The sequence below is a fragment of the Lithobates pipiens genome, unplaced genomic scaffold (genome assembly GCF_037356315.1).
Source record: "Lithobates pipiens isolate NorthernLeopardFrog02 unplaced genomic scaffold, aLitPip1_a1.2 Scaffold_13, whole genome shotgun sequence".
Classification (NCBI taxonomy): Eukaryota; Metazoa; Chordata; class Amphibia; order Anura; family Ranidae; genus Lithobates; species Lithobates pipiens.
Genome location: NW_027507718.1, coordinates 219055170 through 219079650, shown reverse-complemented (window position 1 = coordinate 219079650; position 24481 = coordinate 219055170). Strand labels below are relative to the sequence as shown.

Genomic DNA, 24481 nt, shown 5'->3' with positions numbered 1-24481 from the left:
GGGGATGAGACACTATTTTGAGGACGCCGTACGGTCCTGCAGGCAGGGCTCTTCAGCCGGAATGTGCCGGTGCCACACTAGCCCTGAGTAAGACTCCTCATTCTCACTTCTGATGCTGCTGCCTAGTGACACCACTGTGTGTGTGTGTGTGTGTGTGTGTGTCTGTGTGTGTATATAAGAAGAGAAATATTGCTAATTGCCGCCCTGTAATGACATTACCTCTCATGCTCAGTATTGCGGCCGCCGGCAGGGTGAGTACAACAGGCAGCCAGCATTAAAATACACCGCCGACACAGTACACTCTCTGCCTCCAGTCCCCAGACCAGCATACAGTGTCTGTGTCACCTCCTTTCTTCCTGCTCCTGTGTACATTGTTGCTGGAGAGCGGGACGAGCGGCATTGGTTTGGAGCGGCATATGGGTTAGGGAGTCCTATTATATATCCGACTCCATCATCTTGTATATACACAATAATAGTAATATGAAGAGCCTTATAAACAGCAAACACACCACTCACAGACAGAGCGAGGCAGAATCTGCCTTCACGCTTTTCTGATCATCGTCTAATGACCCTGCCGACCTGTGCATGCACAGTGTTGATGTCACGCCAGCTGATCAGCAGGAGTGATGTCACTACTGTGCATGTGCCGATGGTTGGAAGCATTATCCGACGATCTGCATTATTCCACAGAACACTGGCCAATTGGCCGCTGATCAGCGAGGAGGAAAACAGGACAGAGCTCTGTCTATGTAAACAACACAGAGCTCTGTCCTGTCAGCAGGGATGTGCCGGTTTTTGTTTCCCAGCAAAGCAAGTCTTTACTCTCAAACAGCACTTTTCATCTAGAGACAGGGTCACTTTAAGACACTCGTGGCTCTGTGAGCACAGGAGATTGGCATATTATATCAATGCAGCACTGTTCTTAAAGTAAAACTAAAGGCAAAGCTTTTTTGGGGGGGTTTGGATAGGAGGAGATAGACTAGAACCCCTATCAGCATTCAATGCCATCTGTGCGTTCATTAGGTAGATTCACCTTCTCTATTTGGTTGATTTACTAAAGGCAAATAGACTGTGCCCTTTGCAAAGTGCAGTTGCTCCAAAGCTTAGTAAATGAGATAAAGCCTCAAATTACAAAGAATAGCCAATCACCGTCAAGGAAAATAAAATTAAAAACAGCATTTTTGCTTGCACATGATTGGATGATGGAAGTCAGCAGAGCTCCCCCGCATTTAATAAGCTCTGGAGCAACTGCACTTGCAGAGGGCAACTGCACTTGCAAAAGTGCACAGTCTATTTTCCTTCAGTAAATCAACACCTATTTGTCCTGTTCACCATTATCATTAACCTCCCTGGCGGTACGATTATTTCGGATTTTAGGTGCTAAAAGCGGTACAATTATTTTGCATGAAAAGTTGGTGTTTTATATTGTAGTCCTGTAATTCTTAGCAATAACTCACTTAAATCTGTCCAAACCAGAGTCTAGCAGACATCCCGGGTATGATAAAGTTTGAAAAATGAAATCATAAATTATAATATAATAAATAACTATAAATAATTATACCAAATAGTAATATAACAATAATAAAAATTATTCAATAATGTAATCAAATCAAAAACACAGAAATTTGCTCAGTTTCAGAATTGTCACTGTCATTACTTTTCAATATTTGATGACGGATCTCCCCACAAATTGCTATCCCTCAATTCTGCGAGTGATTCCAATTTATTATCGCTGTTTTCTAGCTGGTCTAAAATCATTTTGATGTAAAGGGACAGTTTTGGTTGCTATGGACAATCTCCAGTTTCCAGGCATAAAGAACAGTTTTTATAATATAAAACTGCATGCAGGGCACTGGGCAGACCACTAGGGACAAAGGGGATGTGAAATAATTACATACAGCAATGTAATCTGTAAGATTACATTATGGTGGATTCTTCGCACGGACTGAGTTCTACTGGCGTCTCCAGAGTGGCAGTCTGGGCTTGCCACCCCCAGAGGAGAATCAGGAAGACTCCCGTTCGTCTTCGTCGTGGATGAGGCGTTTGCCCTGGCGAACCATCTGATGCGGCTTTTCCCCATGAGGACCCTCACCCCAGACCAGAGTATTTTTTATTTCCGCCTGTCCAGAGCCCGAAGAGTGGTGGAGAACACTTTTGGTATACTGGCCAGACGGTTCCGCGTTTTTCTTACGCCTATTCACATTTTCACATCACTGTGGGTGTTTTTTTTATTAAAGGCACATCCACTATGTCCTCCAAGTGCACTGCAAAAGTACACCTGAAACTGCACTTGGAGTGCAAAGTGGAGTTGCCTTTAGTAAATCACACTCCTTCTCAGCACAAACTCAAATTGTACTCCAAATACATTTTTGTTGCCATGAAAAAGGAAGCCACACATTGTTGATAATTTAACTTTTTAATCCAAGCACATTCACATGTGCGTTTTGAAAAGGTTTATACAACAAACCAAGAAATTGTGTGTTTCAAAAACAGAGTTTAATAAAAATTTGGGTTACTTGGTGTTTTTGGGTAAACAGGCATGTATCTAACTGTAAAATACAGAACACAGGAACTTACAAAGTTCAACTTTGAAAAGTGAAGACAATATCAGACATGCTTATGTACAAACTGGGCTGATATTGCCTTCATCACATGGGGTGTCACCCCTGAAGAATCCAAATTTGGAAGATGCACACAGTGTGTCAACATGTGCTATCTCCCATCATGGGGGATCAATGTACATGCTTTGGGGCTGCAACCCCTTCATCTCAGACACTTTACACAAAACACGTACATTGATCCCCCATGATGGGAGATAATGCATGTTTACACACTCTGTGCATCTTCCAAATGTAGAATTTTGAGAAATACAACATTTTGTTTGGAAAATTAAAAAAAAAAGACCCTATCTAGTATTGGGTGTTTCACACTCTCCCCAAAACATCAATGATGTTCTTCAATTTGTGATTTACATCATTGATGTTTTGCAGGATATGTTCCCAATCCTGATTGCACCCCATTATCTCCCCGATCTGGGCACTTTCACTGGTAAAACGGGAATCTTCTTCCACATCACCTACAAAACAAAGCAAAAAAAAAAAACACCATGTAATATAAATATGGTGACATACATTGATGAGCTTACCGGAAGCTGTGTTCTCCCACACTCACCTGTTGTGGTGACAATTTGCCCAACCTCGACGATCTCTCCTTCCTCCTCCTCCTCCTCCTGCTCCTCTGTTTGTGCTCTTGGAAGTTGTCCTTCTTTGTGAGGGGTGGGGTCCCTGGTGTCCTCATACTTGCTGAGTCTTCTCTCCCCTATGAGATTGGAAAAAAATAAATAATTAGCACACAGAGGGCAGAATTAACAATATGAAACATTGTTTGGAAGTGTTGTTCAAGTGTTTATTTTGGCCGAGCTTCAAGGTCATAACATTATTGGGGACACTGTGTTCAGCTGGAATACTTACCGGAAGAACGATGTTTCCTACGAACGAAGGAAACCATGAACTTGAAAGTGGCCATTTTAAAATGCACAACATGAACTCAAAGCACATGGAGCAGTATGCAAGCAATATTAATCATATGAACACACAACAACTACTTACTTTTGTCAAGAACACGCTTGATCCTTATGTACTGCTCGTGCTCCCTCAGTTTCAGGTCTGACCAGTGTTTTCTCAGTTGATCCATGTATCGGTGTACCCCAAAATTATGCAGAAGACTCTTCACAACTTTAGTCATGATCTTGGCCTTTCTGATATTTGAGTTTGGGTAAGGTCCATACTTCCCATCATAGTCGGTCCTGTTCAATATGTCCACCAATCTCCAACATCTCTCCAAAAGACATATTTGAGGCCTTAAATATTCTGTTCCTGGATCGGGACGTTTCAGGCTCCGGGCTTTCCTCACCCTCCTCCTCGTTAGTGGAATTATTAGTGCGCACCTGTGTTCTCTCCGCCATGTGCTCTCCCCACTGCGCCAGAAGCGAAGGGGCGGGGAATAGTCTGGAAAGAACGTCAGGGGCGGCCGGAGTTTGACGCATGCGCACTGTATATAAAACGCAACACGCGTGTGTCGTCCGTACGATCTGTGAACAGAGGGAGAAGCTGAGGCGACGAATGCGCAAACGAAGGTAAAATTTTGAACTTGGTACATCACTAGGCTACACTGCTTCTAGACTGAGGCCTGCATTAGTGGAATTTAGCCTGACATTAGGGTTTGTCTTGTGTTGTGTCTTGCAGACATTATGGACGGGTTTAAAGACCATAGCTTCCTCCCTCTGTTCATCGATAAATACAGAGACATGCCCATCCTGTGGCAATCAACACACCCTCTGTATAGTAACAGACAAAAGAGGCAGGCAGCAATGTTGGAACTGGTTGAGTTTGTGAAGCCGGTGGTCCCCAGGGCAGACGTCAAATATTTAAAAAAGAAAATTGGTAGCCTCAGGAGTACATATCTGAAGGAGAGGAAGAAGGTGCTGAAGTCCGTGAAATCTGGAGCTTCAGCAAATGACGTTTATGTCCCCAGCCTGTGGTATTATGACAGGATGCATTTTCTGGCAGACCAGGCTGAGGCCAGAGAATCACTCTCTACTCTTCCTTCCACGCGTCCTATGCTCCATTCCACACCCGCTGAGTCTTCCAATGCCCAACCTGGGCCTTCCACTCAGGAAGAACTGGAGGAGCCCAGCTTGAGCCAGGTATAGTATTGTTGTACATATTTGTGTAGTCAAAATGAATGATGTTAACTTGATTTTTGCTCCCTAATTGCTGAGTTTATAAAGTGTTTCACATATCAATAGACAGTAGTGGCCAAAACTTTTGGGACAAGAAAGAAAAATGCTGGGCTCAGAATGATAGTCTTTTCTATTGGTAACAATTTGCAAAAGTGTTGATGTGAAAATTGTGTGTGTTTGATGCACCAAAAACTAAAACGATGTCCCTTTTTCATACACAGGAAGAACTCAGCCAGGACCAGGAGGGTGTGGAATGCAGCAGCCAGGAGATGGCTGTGGAAAGTGGCAGCCAGGAGGAGGCGGGGGTAAGCAGCAGCCAGGCGGTGGGCAGCCAAAGGAGCCTCACTGAATGCCAGGTCCCTCCCCTCCGCCTTCCACGCAGAAGGGCGAGAAAGGGGGGGAATGTTGAGGAGTCGGCCCTGAGGCTGATTGGTGAGGCTTCTGCGGCACTCCAAGCCAAACCCACCTACCAAGAGGCCTTTGCCGCCATGGTTGCGTGCAAGCTTGATAAAATGGAGCAGGGGCAACAGATCTTGTGTGAGGAGGTTATTCTCCACACCCTCAACACGGGTCTGTTGGGCCAAATGACACCAGAAACACACTTGTGTCGTTTGGCCCATGCCCCTGCTCCTCCTCCTCCTCCTTCTGCCACACCTCCAGCACCACAGCCACAGCCTGGAAGGAAGCGTGGAAGGAAGACCAGAGAGTGATGACCTGGGTTCAGTCTGGTCTGACAGAAGATGCAGCCTGTTGTAGTACCACAGCCTGGGAACATAGATGTCATCTGCTGCTGTTCCGGGTTTCATGGACTTCAGGACCAGACTTATCTCCCTCAGATATGTATTCCTCAGGCCACCAATTTTTGCGTTTAAATAGCTGATGTGTGCCCCGGGGGCCCAAGGCTTCACGAATCTCCCCAGTTTTGACATTGCTGCCTCCCTCTTTATCTGTTACTGACACCGAAATAAAGGTATTTTTTGTTTTGAAGAAATACTTGCGTATGTGTTTTCCTTCCAAAAGGCCAGTTTATTTGTGAGCAGGCAGGTACATTTCAAAAAAACAAAGTGAAATAAATAACAAGGGGTAACGACACTAAACAACCTCCTGTAGATTAAAAAAGAAAAACAAAATATAAAAAATAGAATAATGTTGTTGTTGTAAGTTTACACACAAAAAATAAAAAAAAATTGAGAAATGAGCAAACTGTCTTTAAAGGAGATTTTTAGGGAATCACACAAAAAAAACATCCAAAAAAGAAAAAACCTAATCTAAAATTGTGTAGATGTGACGCAAACTAAAATTGTATTGCTGAAATGGTTAAAAAAAGAGTAATGAAATCCGTTCGGGAGAAGTGTGTGTGACTATGAGCATCAAAAGAAGTTCGTTCTTGCAGCATTGTAAAGAACAAGAGAATGCGCTTGATGAATGAATTTTTAACATTGCAGCGTGACTAATGTGCTATATCGATTACGAGCAGTAGTTTTACCTGAACGAGCACTTCCGTGTCGGAATTTGAATGTGAGCATGCGTGGCACTTGGTCCGATCAAAATTCTCTACACACGATCAGAGTATGTCCAACCGGCCTAGTTGGTCGGGAAATATTTCCAACATGTTGGAAAATTTGGTCCGACGGATATTCGGACGGAATCAGTCCGATGCATACCACACACAGTCGGATTATCTGACAAAATGGTCCGATAGGACACATTCCGACGGATTCTCCGACCGTGTGTACAAGGGCTTAGAGATGTACACAAACAGTAGCCAGGCATCATGGGAGATGTAGTTTAGCAACTGCCAGAGGATCAAAGCTTGTCCATCTCTGCCAAGGGATGAAAGACAAAAACAAAATAATGTTTTCTATAGTTTTCATTATAGCAGAAAACAAAGAGAATTAGCATTACATAATTGTTTGCTTTTGCATCTTTCATTTTGCCTAAAAGGATAGTGCTTTGTTATTAAAGGTTATTTTCAGTTTCTTTGTTTCTGTTGATGGAAAGTATTTTTCCAAAATACAAGCAAACAGTTGAACTAATCCCAAGAGAAATATCACTGGATCTGAGCAACTGGTAAAATCCCTAAAGCTGAAATTAATTAGGTTTAGCAGATTCTACAAGCTGTTCCTGTTTAGGACTGAAAGAGCATTTTGCATTATTTATACCTCCAAATAACAAATGTTATGAAACAGTGGGGTTTTGTTGTAGTCACTTGGTGGCCGAGCGCATACAATACTACACAACAGTGAATTCAAGCAATACATTTTTGTTTTACATTTATTGTGAAATGAAAATTGAGGATTATTATTATGCATAGAGTTGCTGATAAACTGATTGGATTTTATGCACTATTTAAATGAAATGACCAATTTGCTATATGGAGACAAGTACTGCTCTAATTCATACTTGTGAATTGTTTATTATTATAGAAGAAAACTTGCCAGCTATGGTACATGTAGGTGGCACTGAAGATGGGTTTTCCTGAATGTAAAATGGGCCGTAAAAAGGCAGCCAATACATTGTGTACAGCAATCTAAAGTATAAGCCTGAGAGGTATTTGATTATTAACTAGGCATGGACGGCGTCAAAATATTTGTTTCGTTCCGTACGAAAACATTTTGTTAGATTCATAAACTTTTTGTTAAAATAACGAAAGTTCGTTATGATGAATTTATCATTATGAGGGGTTCCCACAATCCCTGTGCTGTGCTGACTTCCTGGGTTTTTAACTTTTAGGTTTGTTAACTTATCGTAACAATTACGAATGTGCGCTATGATGAATTTATCATTATGAGGGGTTCCCACCATCTCTGTGCTGACTTCCTCTGATTGGTGAACAAAACACCAGTCATGTTTCTGTTCATTTGGATCCGAAATTCGTTAACGAAATTTTGTATTTTGTATGAAATTCGTAAGCATAGAAATTCCCATAGGGTTCCCACCATCCCTATGCTGAGTTCCCAGGCCTGTACACCTGCTGTGTGTCCATTATGAGGCGTTCCCACCATCCCTGTGCTGAGTTCCCGGGTCTGAGTGTACACCCTTTAGGTTCATTAACTTTTCATAACAATTACAAATTTTCGTTATGATGAATTTATCATTATGAGGGGTGCCCACCATCCCTGTGCTGTGCTGACTGGGTTTTTAACTTTTAAGTTTGTTAACTTTTTGTTAATTACGAATTTTCATTATGAATTTGGATCCGAAATTTGTAAACAAAATTTCGTACGGAATTTGTATGCATAAAAATTAGCATTTCGGATTTGTACGAATGTACGAATTTCCGGAAATTCGTACGAATTTTCATTTCGTATGAAACTAATCACACATGTCTATTATTAACCTGATAATGGGGAACACAGGGCGTATTTATCAAGTACCAGTGTCACAAAATCAAGAGTAAAACCAGTGCAGAACTAGCTCCACAAAATTCCGACTTCTGCACATTCTTTCGTAACTCATAGATCTGCACTCACGAGCAGCGACAGTTCTGCATTACTTCTACAACTGAGAGAATGAAATATGGATTCCTATTCTCTTCAAAGTTGCTTGCACTTTTTAATAGACTGTTCACCTTGGAAGAGAATTTGCCACAAAGCTTAATGAATAGGGAATCTCTGCTTACTAACATTATCCAGTCATGAGCAAGAAGAAAATGATATTTCTTTTTTGTTTTTTTTATTGTTTTTGCATGGGATTGGATATTCTTTGCAAAGTGAAACTTCACTGCATTTACTAAGTGCTGGGGAAAATTCCCTTTCAAAGTGAACAACCTATCTGCCTCTAGTAAATCAGCTACCTTGAGTAAAAAATCAGTTCAATAATCAATTAAATAATAATTTAATAATTAATAATAATAATTAATAATTTCTAATATCACCTATGCTGTAATTTAACTGTTTTTATACATTTTTAATAGTAAAGGGTACTGATAAAGGATAATACACACAACCGAATGGCCGCTGGCATTGGTTGGTTCAATAGAAATGGTCCGACATTCGGCCCATGTGCACTGCAGCTCGTCGCACAGAAGCTGGCCGTTTGGCCAGCTTCTGTCGATGTGGCATGACCGAAAAAGGTCTGACAATTAGCTCTCGTTTAGCGCTCTCAGCCAATGGCTGAAAGCGCTGATTGGAGTGTTCTAGTGAAGGGGGGACCCTGTCAGAACACAATAGCACAGCAGGGGAGATTGCTGTACTAAAGCCCCATACACACCATCAGATTTTCTGCTGATTTTTTCCTTCAGATTTACCAAAACCATATAATATGAGGTCAAACCTTAGGAGTTTGAATGTGTATGCAATCAGGCAGGCCCTTACACTACATGGTTTTGGTAAATTCGAAGACAAAAATCAGCAAAAAATCTGATAGTGTTTTTGGGGCTTAACATTGCATCGTTAGTATAGCAGCTGTCAGTTTTTTTTATTCAGACCTGCTGGGTTGAACTAAATAAACTACTAGTGTGTACTAGGTTTAAGATAAGGGTGACCCCTTGGCAAAGCACCTTGTTCCCATGTTGATGAAGACCAGAGATAATTACCCAGAACATTGGCCCAATGGTTGTGGGGGTCTGCAGCCAGGGAACGTTTTGAAATCTGAAAGCCCCCACAATAGGATACTGCTACCTCCCTATGTGATTAAGTAAGGGGTACATAGTACCACTACTCATTACATAGTTACATCTTTACATAGTTAGTCAGGTTGAAAAATAGACACAAGTCCATCTAGTTCAACCATAAAAATAAATAAATAAATGAAAAATAATATCATACAATCCCATATACACAATCCTATACCCACAGTTGATCCAGAGAAAAATCCCAGAAAAACAGGATCCAATTTGCTACAGCAGGGGAAAACATTCCTTCATGATCCCTTGAGAGGCATTCAGATTTTCACTGGATCAACTTAACCTATAAATGTTAATACCCAGTAATATATATATTGTGAATTATCATTCACAAAACAATGTAATGTATAAAACACACAGACACAGTTTTGAGCAGTTCTTAAAAAAAAAGAAAACCCCAAAACTGTTCCATAATGTACATACGTTGTCAGTCATATCATCCTGCTGAGTCATACGATGGTACCAGATGTGTCAGTGGACAGTGGATTTTGCGCATCATAACTGATGTGGATCTGCATTGCTGGATAATATGCATGATTAATGGATGTACAGTACATTGTGGGAGCTTCCAAATTCCAGGGTTGTGAGGAAGAGGCCCTTATCCTCATCAACATGGGTATGGTTGAGAAGGGGGTGTGCATGCACTACCCCCCCCCCCCCCTGTCCTACCAGGCTGAATAAGGGTAAGGTGTAGACTTTTGCTTACATTTTTTTTCTTGCTTTTTGTATCGGGTTCCAACATAAAATCCATACCAGACCCAAGGGTCTGAACAGGTAAGAGGGAAGAGTGGTACTTGCAAGGGCATAGGCTGATAACATTTTGAAGGACAATTTGTTGCTGACTATTTTCTCAGGGACCCCCACATTGATTATGTCCAAGAACAATGAGCTGTTGTGCCAGGCATGGTGGCCAGGGACCATTTCTAAAGACACTGTACTGAGCTGAGTTAAAGTGAGTAGTAGTATTTAGAAGGTACTGCTGAGTTAGGGAAGGGGTTACACCAATCTTACTCTGTACTGTTTTCATACTCAAGGTATGTGCTCACCTCTTTAAACCCTTTAAACATTGAATGACTAGGTGCTGTGGTTAGGCACTTAGGCAAGTGCTACATATGTGCTAACTCCCCATTATTTGCAGTAATTCAACAAAGAAATAATAACACTTTTATGGCCCCTTTTACATGGCCTGCGCCTAATTCATGAAAGAATTGCGCCTCCCCCTAAGGAGCCACTGAGGTTAATGGGCCCTCCTAGCCTGTCTAGATGTAAAAGGTCCCACAGCTGCCCCACACCATTCACCAATACATGTATGCCAACTGATTAAATTACTTTCTTTCCAGAATTCACTTAGCTTCCCTTCTTCTGTGGCAACTCCTCCAGTAAGGGAGAGGAAGTTTCAACCCTGAGACAGAGGCCTCGTTCCTTAACCACTTCAGCTCCAGAAGGCTTTACCCCCTAATGACCAGGCCATTTTTTGCGATACGGTACTGCATTATTTTAGCTGACAATTGCGCGGTCGCGCAACACTGTACCCAAGTATAATTTATATCCTTTTTTAGTGGCACTGCGACATTGCTGCGGACAGATCGGACACCTAACTGACATGTTTGACGCTTTTTTGGGAACCAGTGACATAAAAAAAAATTAAAAATATGCACTGACATTGTACTAATGACACTGGCAGAGAAGGGGTTAACATCAGGTGCAATCAAAGAGTTAACTGTGTTCCCTGTGTTTACTAACTGTAAGGGGGATCGGCTGCTTGGGACAACACACAGATCCATCTTCCTGCATAGCAGAAAGACAGGATCTCTGTGTGATCCCCTGTCAGAACACAGGCAGATCCCCATTCTGTTTCTGTGGGGAACGATTACGGGCGGCTGGTGGACATCGAGTCCACCGATCCCGCTGATTGGCTCCCCTGCTGGCCAATGGGCTCGCCCACAGATCGCCATGTATGAGGCCGATGTATACCTACGGTGATTTGCGCAGCCGAGCCAACCTGCCACAGTATAACTACGGTGGCTGGTCGGCAAGTGGTTAAAGCACAAGTGTTGCCTCCCCAAGTAGCAGGCCTGGGAAGTCAGAAAGAAGCATCACACCCCCCCCCCCCGGCAAACCCTGGGAGGCAAGAGATGAGCTCACAAGGTCAGCTCAAATCTTTATATATTTCCCAGCCTACGCCACTGACAATAAACCTCCATGTGCTAACTCACCATTATTTGTGGTTATTCAACAAAGCAATAATAACACTTTTATGGCCTTATGGCCCCTTTCACATGGCCTGCGCCTAATTCATGAAAGCGCCAGTTTTGGTACCAGAATAGACACGTGTGCCAGATTCAGCTAGTTCTTACTACTGCCACTTTTAGGAATCTGTCACTGTGGCTGCAGATTCTAAAATAATTACTGCCAGTTTGCAGTTAAGCAAACTGGCCATGATTAGGACCAACTTGAGTAAAGAGAGATGACAATGCTCAGATTTGGGCATATGTGGTGGGATGCTGTCATTAACATGACTCGTGAGTTGGTAGGACGCTGGCATCCTTACAACCTGTGATGCATCCCTGTCCCTATTCAGCTGCCAACTAGGAGATTATCCTGCCAACAGCTGAAAGTAAACAAAATGTAGGATGTTGACTGACATTATTTATCAAAATAAGGTCAGGAAAGCTGAATGAGGCCAGGGATTGGTCATCCATTTCTAGGACGCTGTCAGCTGCAGCGTTAACAGTGTTCCAGCTAGTAAGGGGCAAAACATGCACCAAGGATGGTGTGTCCAAAGTTGCCATGCCCTCCATGCTAGAAATTAATTTACCTGTTCCCAAAAGGTACATAAATGTGTCAACCACACCAATATTTGTAGCATAGGGGAAAGAAGGAATCCTAAATAATGTCTACAACCCTCTTTATTGGGGATGAACTGAATGTACTGGGGTTCGGTTTGAAACAGGTTTGCAGAAATTATACAGTAAAATTTACATAATGAAACAGAACCCCTTTAACCTCCCTGGTGGTAGGATTACGTCAGATTTTTGATGCTCAAAGCGGTACATTGTTTTGCATAGAAATTTGGCATTTTATATTGTAGGCCTGTAATTCTTAGCAATAACACTCTTTAATCTGTCCAAACAAGAGTCTAGTAGATATCCCAGGCATGATAGAGTTTGAAAAACGAAATCATAAATTATAATATAATAAATAACTATAAATAATTATAACAAATAATGATATGATAATAATAAAATGTATTCAATAATGTAATCAAATCATAAACACTGAAAGTTGCAGAATTGTCGCTGTCGTCACTTTCAGTGTTTGATGATGAATTTCCCCGCAAATCACTATTGCTCAATTCTGCAAGTGATTCTAATTTATTATTATTGCTGTTTTCTAGCTGGTCTAAAACCGCTTTTGATGTAAAGGGACACTTTTTGGTTGCTATAGACAATCTCCAGTTTCCAGGCAGAAAGAACAGTGCAGTATATATAATATAAAACTGCATGCAGGGCACTGGAAAAATCATTAGGGACAAAAGGGATGCAAAATTATTTGATACAGTAATGTAATCTGTAACATTACAGTGTACTATATGTGTTATGTGTTTTTCACTTTTTGAATTTGGCACCGGGCTTTGTCCCCATGCGTGATGCTCACAGGGAACGGAGCCCTGACACTGTAATAGATTGAGCAGAGTACACAGCCGGCACACACAGCGGGGAGACATTGGAGGATCCTGGGGACAAGGTACAAACTTTGCCTGGATCCTACGATGCAATCCTGAGATTGGCTTGGGGTTACCACTTTTGGTATTGAAAATTTCCCCCCGAGCCACACTCAGGATTACCGTCAGGGAGGTTAAAGTCAATTGGAGCCAAATGTTAAAAATAACCCCCGGCAAAGAACCTTTTCTTCATGTTGATGAGGACAAGAGCCTCTTCCTCACAACCCTGGCCAGTGGTTATGGGTGTTTGTGGGTGGGGGCTTATCGGTATCTGGAATCAATAAAGGGGCCCACAGACACTGGCCACCCATATGAATAAGAGGTACATAGTACATAAAAAAGTGAAAAATAAATAAAAAGACACATACACAATCCCACAATATAAATCAACTGTCAATCATGTGTAGCACAATCCCTGAATGAGACGCTCGGTAGATTGGGCTCTCTGCTCTTTGTCTCGACTTGGTTAATGACCTCAACCCCTCTGACACACCAGGTTAAGCAAGTGGAAACTGCAATACTATTGATAGCACAAAGATAAATATTTGGCACACACCTATAATTCAGTGTCAGGAAGCAAACACCAGAATTGTTAAACACCAAACACCAATAATCATTAGGAATAAAGAAACATGCTATATTGTAAAAAATTTAAGTAGGTGACAATTTGTACATATAGAATGTAAGTCAAACACAACTCTCTAGATAATATGATCACTAACTTGTAGCAGGTTGGTGTGGAGTTCTAGGTAGCAGGAGTAATCTATACCTGGTAACCTACAAATTTGCACAAAGCAATAGGCATGAATGATAATCAGTATAATGGTGAACAATACTTTCCTGCAACCAGTATACTATGCTGTTAGAGTGCACTCTAAAAATAAATATGCTGAGCCCCAGATCTTACTGTAGAAGTCTCCCCTTACTTGTGGCAGCAAATAAGTTACAATAAAGCAGCTTTCTAACAAGAGAATCCTTTGCCCTAATTCACTGTTCTTCAGGCGGCTAACATTGGGACCCAGTCTTTAGGGTGGTGCACATAAATACAGTCCCAGTAAAGTCTACATGCAGTGGTAAAGTCTCTATTTGCACAGTCCCTACTAGCAGCAACAGGGTCTATGGCAGAAGTGCCCTTTCACCAGTCCCAGTGGTGTGGCAGCAACAGTACCACTGTTCAAATGTTATCTAGATCTGCCTGCAACGGCTCCAGTCCTCAAACCACAGGTAAACAGCACTCCAGTCTCTCTGCAACAAAGGTCTGTGTACCAATAGCTCAGTCCTCAGCCTCTACTCACTCTGATCCACTCTCCCTCTAATCCCCAGCACAAAGGAACCCAATCTGTGCCTCAGATCACACGTTTTAGATGGACACACACTCAAAAAAGGCAGGTTTGCTCATTCTGGTCTCCATGCAGTAAAAGAGAAAGCTCCTTTGTCTGCATCCCAGGAAATACAACCTTTCATCCTCTCTCACACTGCCTCCTTATGGGTAATGTAGTTCAATAGTCCATAAGATTCCACAGCATGGCTCACATTCAGGACCTCAACTTCCACAGTCCAATGCAGCCAGCATGCAAGTATTTAGAGCTCCTTTGGCTTGACTGCTCCCTTTGCTGGTGGGAGGCATACAGTGGTGCTAGATCCAGCATCAGTTCAGTGAAGACGTAGAGAGCAACTTCAGCACTGTTCTAACTTGCTCTCAGTTTATCCAAGCACCGGGCTACACAGGTCAATCAGAGATGAAGATTCATACGAATCACAATGAACAATGCCCGCTGGCCCATTAAAACAACCAACATGTTCATTCCCATCACTTCACTCATGCTGAATGACATCTCATGGTCCCCATACTGTATTTGACCTATGACATTACAGGGATCCCTTGTCAGCTTATCCCTAACATTTATGTGTTCCACTCAGATACCTTCTTGCACTATTGCCAGGGCTCTAACAGCAGTCAGGTAAACAAAGTTTGATTACAGCACCTCTTAATTTATAGAGTCCTTGCTCCTTAGGGCAAGGTGGCTACACATATGTGTGTATAAAAAAAAACTAATTGTGCATCAAAGTTACAGAAATATTATGAATGTAACTTTACTTTACAAAAACCGTGTGAAATTGCTTTCATGAAAGCAGTTATGAATATTCATAATTGCATGAACAGCTCATTTACCAGCAATAACATTCACTGCACGCATGGATTACCAGTAAGAACTCCAAAATAGCTGTGAATAGTCATATGCAGCTCATTAGTTTGTGTCAGGGCAGGGAAATTGGGAGAATTTTACAAGAGTTACACGGGCCATTAAGTATACAGTGCGGTAAAAGACAGACACACACTTCGGAAAATCCCTGATTCAAATATATACTTTTAATGTGCTGAGATTTGTTGTAAGCATATTATTATTTATTTACCACTGGGACGTAGAAGAAAGGAGCACACATATTGAGAAGGTTACTGCATACATTTATACATGCACTTAAAGCCTAAGTTTAGATGAAATGAAAAATTAAAAATCAGCGCAAGGGATATTACTTACCTTAATTGTGATGTGTTCCCTGTGCTGCTCTCTTCTGGTTTAGTAGAAATTGTTATGCTCTGATGACCCCCTCCCCCAATTACTTCTTTCGTAATCTTCCGGTGTGGCAGGGGTTAATAGAGCCAATGCAGCTGTGACAGGCATGCATCAAGAGTGCCTAACTATGTCTGCCCTCTCCATCCATTCATAGAAGCTGTATTATAGTTTTTATGAATGAAACATAATCTATGAATGGAAATGGTGGACCTTTCAATCATCCGCCTGTCCTCCATTCATAGATCATGTTTCATTCATAGAAGCTGTATTTAGGGCTTCCATGAATGGATGAACTGGGTGGAAAGAGCTTGCATAGTCAGGCACTCTTGATGCTGTTTTACATTTTTTTAACTAAGCTTAGATTTCAACATGTGTGCTTTTAGCCCTTCTACACACTGTCATTCTGACAACAAAATCCGTCGGATTTTGTCCGAAACTCGGGTTGCATACACACGGTCAGAAAAAGTCAGACAAAGTTGTCGGAAAATCCGATCGTACGTAACGTGATGATGTTATTTTGTTTTACGACTGGACTACGTTCAGGCTAGTAGCCAATAGCTTTGGTCTAGGAATTTGATCTGAGCATGCGTGGCACTTTGTCCGATCGGAATTCTCTACACATAATTGGACAAAGTCCGATCGGATCATGTTGTCGGAAAGTTTTATAGCCTAGCTCTAAAACTTTGTCCGTTGGATATTCCGACGGAAACAGTCCAATGGAGCTCACACACAGTCGGATTATCCGACAACACGGTCCGATCGGACATTTTCCGTCGGAATATCCTTGTGTACAAGGGTTTAAAGTGCATTTGTGTGCATTTATTTTTTCACCTTTAGAGCTGGTTCACAATGACGCAGCACAACTTGCAGCACGACTGCCTCAGGTGACCTGCACACGACAGCAGCGGCGACTTGCAAAACGACTTCTATATAGAAGTCAATGCAAGTCGCCTCAAGTCACCCCCAAAGTAGTACAGTCACTCCTATTAGAACAGTTCCATTGTACAGAACGGAACGCAACTTGTCAGGTCGGCTAAGTCGCCTGACAAGTTGCCCCAGTGTGAACTGGCTCTTATTTGTAAGGGGGTGGGACATTTGTCTTTCCTTCTCATCAGGAACCCTTCTCTATTGCTATTCCTACTCTGTCCCTAACAATTGGGGCTCTGTCCTTACTAGACTTGTCCAATTCGTTTTGGTCCGAAGTTGTTCGGACAAATTTTTGGTTATTCGGAGATTCGGATGTACCTGAATCTCCAAATTAAATAGTAATGATTAGTAACGAGTTTCATTGAAATCCACAAAAATTTGTTTTTTTTCATGCATTTTCTAACGAATTCCAACTTTTCAGGAAAATAAAACATTAACTGGTCAAAAAACGACCGATTCTAATTCTGTGTGAAGAAATAGCTGGTTGTTAAACAACCACGAGTCATCATCTCTCAGCTCCCCCACTGACAGATACATATAAAGATAAAGAATGCCAGCAATTGCCATGGCATGGATTTTAAGGGGTACCCAACCCCAATTTAAAAAAAAAAAATGGCATGGGGTCCCCCCAAAATCCATACCAGACGAGTGTTTACAAGTTAAAATCGTTTTTTTTTTTTGCTAGCAAATTATTTAGAGCCCCCAAACCGTATATATATTTTTTCTAACACCCTAGAAAATAAAATAGCGGTCTTTGCAATACTTTCTGTCACACAGTATTTGCACTTTTTTGGATAAAATACACTTTTTTGAATTAAAAAATAAGACAACAGTAAAGTTAGCTACAATATTATTTATATTATGAAAGATGATGTTACGCCGAGTAAATTGATACCCAACATATCACACACAAAATGATACACAAAATTGCGCCCGCTCATGGAATGGCGACAAACTTTTACCCTTAAAAATCTCCATAGGCGACATTTTAAAATTTCTACAGGTTACCAGTTTTGCGTTACAGAGGAGGTCTAGGGATAGAATTATTGCTATCGCTCTAATGATCGCGGGGATACTTCACATGTATGGTTTGGACACAGTTTTCATATGCGGTTGCTGCTTAGGTGTGAGTTCCCTTCTGCGCGCAAACTCGTTAGGACAGAGGCACTTTAAAAAAAAAATGTATTATTATTATTTATTTTACTTTTCATTTTGACACTGTCCTTTTAAAAAAAAAATGGGTCACTTATATTCCCATTACAAGGAATGTAATAGAAAAAAAAAAAGCATGACAGGACCTCTTAAATATGAGATCTAGGGTCAAAAAGACTTCAGATCTCATATTTACACTAAAATGCAATAATAAAAATGCTATGGAGCTGAGTGGGGGCCATCTTTCCCTCACTCGGCAGCAGAGGTGACTCTAGGCTTTGTGAAAGATTTAGGCAAAACTTAGACATGAGGCCTAGGCAAAATGTAGACATGAGGCCCCACTCACGCCCATCAGCTACGCAGCAGGCCTTCCCAGCTTGAGATCCTCATGCGGTGGATGGGAGGGGTGACGTGTACGGATGCAACGTCACTACTCATTGGCTGATGGGTGAATACTTTTAACGCTGCCTGCCCACAGTAGCGTTAAGGTGTGCTGTCACCTCTAAAATAAAGCCATGCTGCAAATAAGCTGTTCGGTCGCCACGAGACACAACATGCATTTCTTTAACACAATGTAGCGAATTGGGCTGGTGTGAATGGGCCTTCAAAGAAGAATGAGCTACCCCTAAAGCTAGGGGCCCTACTTTACTGATGGTGCTTGAGCTTGACAAGGCAGAGTATGTATGCAAAAAAAAAAAACTGTTTAAATGCAAATTGCTAAAACTGTATATACATATTTTTTTATGTACTTATGCTGGCTAGCTGGTGTGAGTGCTGGGATCATTTTACATTGTATCAGTTGGTAAGGATAGCCTCCAGACCATGCTAGCAGAAACATCAGTTAGAATAAACTAATAATAATGTATACAGACCATTTATTATTCTCTGTTCTTAAACTGTTTTATAGCATTCATTAATGAGTCACAATGGAACATTTTTGGTAGTCATGTCCTACTGTTGCTCTCCTCAAAATTCAAATAAGAAATATGATCTTAAGCCCATATTTTTTTACCAGGAGAACAACTGCCCTGAGGGAAACTGCCCTGGGTTTGGTTCAGCAGGGGTATCATGTCTGTTTACTTGCCTTAATTTTGTCCCTACCTCACTCCGAAGCTAGTGGATGCTCTTTGTAATTAGTCCCACCCTTCCTCTTCATGCTTCAGCCCCCATTCATCACATGTAGTGTATAATCTGCACACGGTTTTGGATTAAAGCTTTCTACGATCTGCAAGATGTAATTTAGATCGAGTCACTGTCTGCCAAATTACTGGAACTGTAATTTAAAGCTATCTCACCACAACTGGATCAGTTATAGAGATTACCCTTTCAGTGCAGAAGCAGAACCAGAGGTTCTGTGAACTCCAAAAAAGTTTGGATGCCAAACCCAAACCTCATTGAAATGGGAATGGGAGCCGAATCAGTCAAATTAAAATTGCCCATTTTCTGGGCTAATAGGCAAGGGGGTGTCAAAAATTGTATGGATGGACAGGATTGGGTGCTGTCCTGTGGAACATATATTCAAATCTTTGAATAGGAGCAATGATTTTTTTAAATGCTTAAAGTGGAACTTTAAAAATGTCCAATTCCTTTAGATAACATGCTTGGGGGGTGTCCTAATCCTGCATGTGAAGGGACACAGCTCTGTGCAAAGTGCCTCAAGAACACTGACATTTAAAAAGGAATAACGTTTTAAAATTGCCAGCAAATGACTTTGACAGCTGTAATTGCTGGCTTCTTTGCTTTTAAAAAAGAAAAAGTGCACAGACTCCTCCAAGAGTGTTTTATGCATTTTGGGGAGTGTCTTTTTGTTTTTCTAGTAGAAGTTGGCAATAAATGTCATTTGCTAGAAATTTCAACAGTTTCATTTAAAAAAAATTTTTATGTAAACATAATTTTTGCTGTAGCACTTTCTACAGCAAGAATTAAAATAAATAATAATTTGAGTCTGATATTGATTTTAAGGGGTACCTCACACAAAAAAATGGGAAACTTTCCTAAAAATCTACCAGATCCTTAACCACTTACAGACCGGACCATTTTGCTGGTCAAAGACCAGACCACTTTTTGCGATTCGGCACTGCGTCACTTTAACTGACAATTGCGCGGTCGTGCGACGTGGTTCCCAAACAAAATTGACGTCCTTTTTTTCCCACAAATAGAGCTTTCTTTTGGTGGTATTTGATCACCCCTGCGGTTTTTATTTTTTGCGCTATAAACAAAAATAGAGCGACAATTTTGAAAAAAACGCATTATTTTTTACTTTTTGTTATAATAAATATCCCCCAAAAATATATAAAAAAAATTTTTTTTCCCTCAGTTTAGGCCGATATGTATTCTTCTACATCTTTTTGGTAAAAAAAATCGCAATAAGCGATTATTGATTGGTTTGCGCAAAAGTTATAGCGTTTACAAAATAGGGATAGTTTTATAACATTTTTATTAATAATTTTTTATAATTTTTTTTTACTAGTAATGGCGGCAATCAGCGATTTTTATTGTGACTGCGACATTGTGGGGGACCCATCGGACATTTTTGACACATTTTTGGGACCATTGTCATTTATACAGTAATCACTGCTATATAAATGCAATGATTCCTGTGTAAATGACACTGGCAGTGAAGGGGTTAACCAGTGGGTGGCAGTGTAGGGGTTAAGTGTTCCTAGGGGTGTGTTACTAACTGTGGGGGGGTTGGGCTTTCATTTAGTGAACACTGATCTCTGCTCCAATCACATGGAGCAGAGATCAGCGTCACTAGTTGCTAGGCAGAATGGAGAAATGCTGTTTACACGGCATTTCCTCCATTCAGCCGTCCCGTGAGACGATCGCGGGGATGCCCGCGGCGATCGAGTCCGCGGGTCCTAACTTCTTTAGGAAACAGTGACAGCAGAAAGGTATAATATATAGAAGCAGTAGAAATACCGCTTCTATATATGATGCCCAACTCCCGCCAAACAGCGGCCTGAATAGGCTAAAGTTTGGGTGTTTGTCCGAACACCTGAAAAGCCACAGTTTGGTCGGAATCATCAATTCATCTTTATTTTAATCCTAGTATCAATTCATATACCATTATTGTATTGTGTTTTTTCTATTTTCGATATTCTGTTCTGGAATTCAAACCAAAAACTCCTTCCACTTTCTATCCTTTTTTCTGTGTGTACATATAGTATAGAGTGTATACAGTATACACTCGCACGAGCTGAGAGTAGGAGCCAGGGTAATGTAACTCCAGCATGCATCCATGGGAATTACATCAAGAAAAATGTCAATGCAGAAGAAGCAGTGCAGAAGCATCAGCAAAACAGCATTAAAGTGTTACTAAATCCAGTAACATGAAAATAGTTCATCTGCCCCCCAACCCTTCTTTTTACATTAAAATACTGCCACTATATACCTTTTTGGCTGATCTGTATACCACAGTCACGTGATAAACTGCAGGGTCTGCCTGAATGTTCAGGTAGGAGGAGATTTCCACTACAGCCTGTGTCCTCATGCTGTTATGGGAGGTGGATCATCTATCAATCTTGATAGGACATCCCACCCACTGTGTTCTTTAAGGATGTGTGCATTAAGGATTAAAGAGCCTTTTTACACAATGCAGAGGATTAACCCCTTAAGTTCCACAGTGAGTATAACAGGCATGCTATTCTGCATATAAAGACAGATTTTACTGTGGGTTTAGTAACACTTTAAGGGGAGCATGAAGCTGGCAGATGTGGAGATGGGCAGGCTCATTCACACCATACATGCATGAAAACTGATTGGAAAGGGCTTGTTCACACCACATGATACCAGTGTTGTGGTGTGAACAGAGCACATAGAGAACAATTGTTCTTTTTGTGCCCTTGCAGAAGGCGTGCAGAAAAACTGAAGTCTCTGCACCATGATGTGAATAAGGTCTTATGCCCTGTACACACGGTTGGACTTTCCGACGGAAAATGTGCGATCGGATCTTGTTGTCGGAAAATCTGATCGTTTAAATTCCGATCATGTGTAGACAATTCAGATGGAAAAAGTGCCGCACATGCTCAGAATAAATTACGAGATGAAAGCTATTGGCTACTGCCCTCTTTATAGTTCCGTCATACGTGTTCTACGTCACCGTGTTCTGAACGATCGGATTTTCCGACAACTTTGTGCGACCGTCTGTATGCAAGACAAGTTTGGGCCAAAATCCATCAGAAAAAATCAGACGGATTTTGTAGTCGGACTGTCCGACTGTGTGTGTGGGGCATAAGAGGTAAGTCTACCGTAATATCTTCATACAACATTCATATTTGCACATTATAGCAAATGCTCCTTATACCCCCCAGTTTAGTTCCTCTTTAGTTACCATTGAAGTTTGATTATTTCTGGTATTTTTTATTTTAAAATGTATTATATATGTGTTTTATGAATTTACTAAGCATTTGTGGGCCCAACTAATGTGAGGTATTGTAAATCATATAATGAATGCAGAAATATTTAAATGCTGCACTGCATGAAAACTGAATCTACACTTTCCTTCAGAGTAAAAACACATAAGGGTTAATTTACTAAAGGAATAGAGAATTTTATTTGCAAACGGAAAATTTACATGGTTTGGTAAATTAGGTGAAAACCTGTTTACTCCATTTAAGGAAAAAAACTATTTAATTGGCATTATACTTTATATAATTGAGTATCCAAAGTAAACACACTAGTGCGCATTCACCTTGCAAAGAAATATTTTCTTCTCATTTAGTAAATTAACCCCTTAGACCATAGACAAACAAATAAGTGTGAATGGATCCTTACTGTTGTCTCCAGGATAAACGTTCACATTATACACATGTCTCGGATAGAAGATCTGGACTCACAATTATACAGCTCTAGGGATTATTAAATTCCATTAATACTATTATATTCTTATATTTAATATAAGGATATTGAATAAATGACCAGTAAATAATGACAGAAATATTAAGCTTACCTGTACCTGCCTATCTATGTATGTATTTGACTTGTACTGTTGTTTCTAGGAAAAACAAGCTGACTATGTCCGTATTGGTTAGGGTTGCTAAGCTCAGGTTACTCTCTGAGGAAGAATGAGAAGCTGACCTCTCTGAGGTGTGGCTCACAAAACAACGTCAAGTAAAAAGTAGGAAAACCAGGAAACAGATAAAGTACATGAAATAATTCATTCATGAAGCAAGAAATGTAACAACAAAATTGTTTGTGGAATATAAGTGTTTTAAACTGTACATTTTTACAGCAAAATAAAAACACACTCATGCATTTGTTTTATTACAAATTAGTGATTAGTAAATAGAAGTTACATATCATCAAATGCCTTCAAAGCAATATACTGAATGGGACAGGTATAGAACTTAGACCCCTTTCACACTGGGGTGGTTTTCAGGCGCTTTAGCGCTAGAAAAAGCCTCTGCTAAGCGCCTAAAAACCGCCTTTCATTAATTGAAGTGTGACTTTTCACACCCTGGCGTGCGCTACCAAAAGTCTTGCAAGCAGTATCTTTGGGGCGGGTTGGGAGCGCTGTATTTAGCACTCCCAAAATGGCCTGCCAATTGCAATGAATGGGCTTCCAAAGCACCTTAAAAGCACCTTAATTTGAAGGAGCCCTAAAACAGGGTAAAAACCGCCCCGCTAGTGGCCGAAAAGAGCCACTAAATCAGTGCTAAAGGCGCTTTAGCACTAACAGCGGGCGCTGTCAGTGTAAAAGTAGCCTTAAAGTAAACCTTCGTGTTTGGAAAAAGGTACAAAAAATGTGTATGGCGTACACAGAATCTGGTGAAATTGTGCATAGTAACTGTGCAGCTTCTAACTTCAGCTGGTCTCCGCCAATGGGCAAGGGATTTCTTTGGTCCCTTGGCCTGCTGGGAGAGCCTATTTATTTGGGTAGAGTCAGGTGGTCGGGGTTCTTTGCCACCAGGATGGCTGTCTGGGTGGACGTGTGTTGTGCTGCCCCAGGCTGCTAGTCCGGAATCGTGAGGCCTATCCTGGGGACATTTGGTTGCTAGGCTGCCTTTCCAGGAGCAGGAGAGCAGCATAGGGTTGGGACTGCTGGCTTGTAGTTCAACCAGAAGTAGTGGTTCAGACGGACAGGGAACAAGCTGTGGTCGGAGGTAAAAGGGGAAGAGTCGCACTAGAGACCACCATAGGTATGCTGAAGCCAGTACAAGAGCAGTCTTCTCACCAGCCAGGGACGATATAGAAGGGGAAAACTTCAGTGCCAAGCCAGGGATCCAGCAGAACAGCAGACGTGATGCTTCCGGAGCATCAGTGGGTGCCAAGCCAAGGACCTAGCAGGTCAGCAGGGGTGACACTTGAAGAGTATTTGTGAATGCCAAGCCAGGTACCCAGCAGGGAAGCGGGGGGGATGCTTGAAGAAGATACTGAGTGCTAAAAGTAGAAGACCTCAAGGGATTCAGTAGCTATTGGATCCGAAGTCTAGTGAAAGACTGGTAGTTTGTTTAGTGAAGATCCACAGTGAGTGACTGTGGAGTAAGCGGAGAACTTTTTGTGTTGCCAATAGTTGAATACAACTACCGTTAGTAACTGCTACAAGATTGTTGCCATAGAAAACAAAGGTCCTACCTATACAAAAGTGGTGTCCGGTTAGAGGCCTTCACCTGTCTTCCTATAGAAGTCTCGAAGTCTGTCAATTATCATTGCATCTACTTATGGGTGTTCTGGCACTAACCCTCTCTCCCCCATTTCTGTTCAAGAGATAATTTCTTTGCATTCAAAAAGTG

At 41.3% G+C, this 24481-nt stretch overlaps 1 protein-coding gene across 1 annotated transcript in view; it reads right to left on the bottom strand.

The window, feature by feature from the left end:
• Window positions 1–22788, bottom strand: part of LOC143974633 (uncharacterized) — a 324397-nt gene extending 301609 nt beyond the window's left edge. The window contains exon 1 of the mRNA XM_077476224.1: window positions 22699–22788. The gene's annotated coding sequence lies outside the window, so the exon portion shown is untranslated. The remainder of the gene's footprint in view (window positions 1–22698) is intronic.
• Window positions 22789–24481: the final 1693 nt, after the last annotated feature.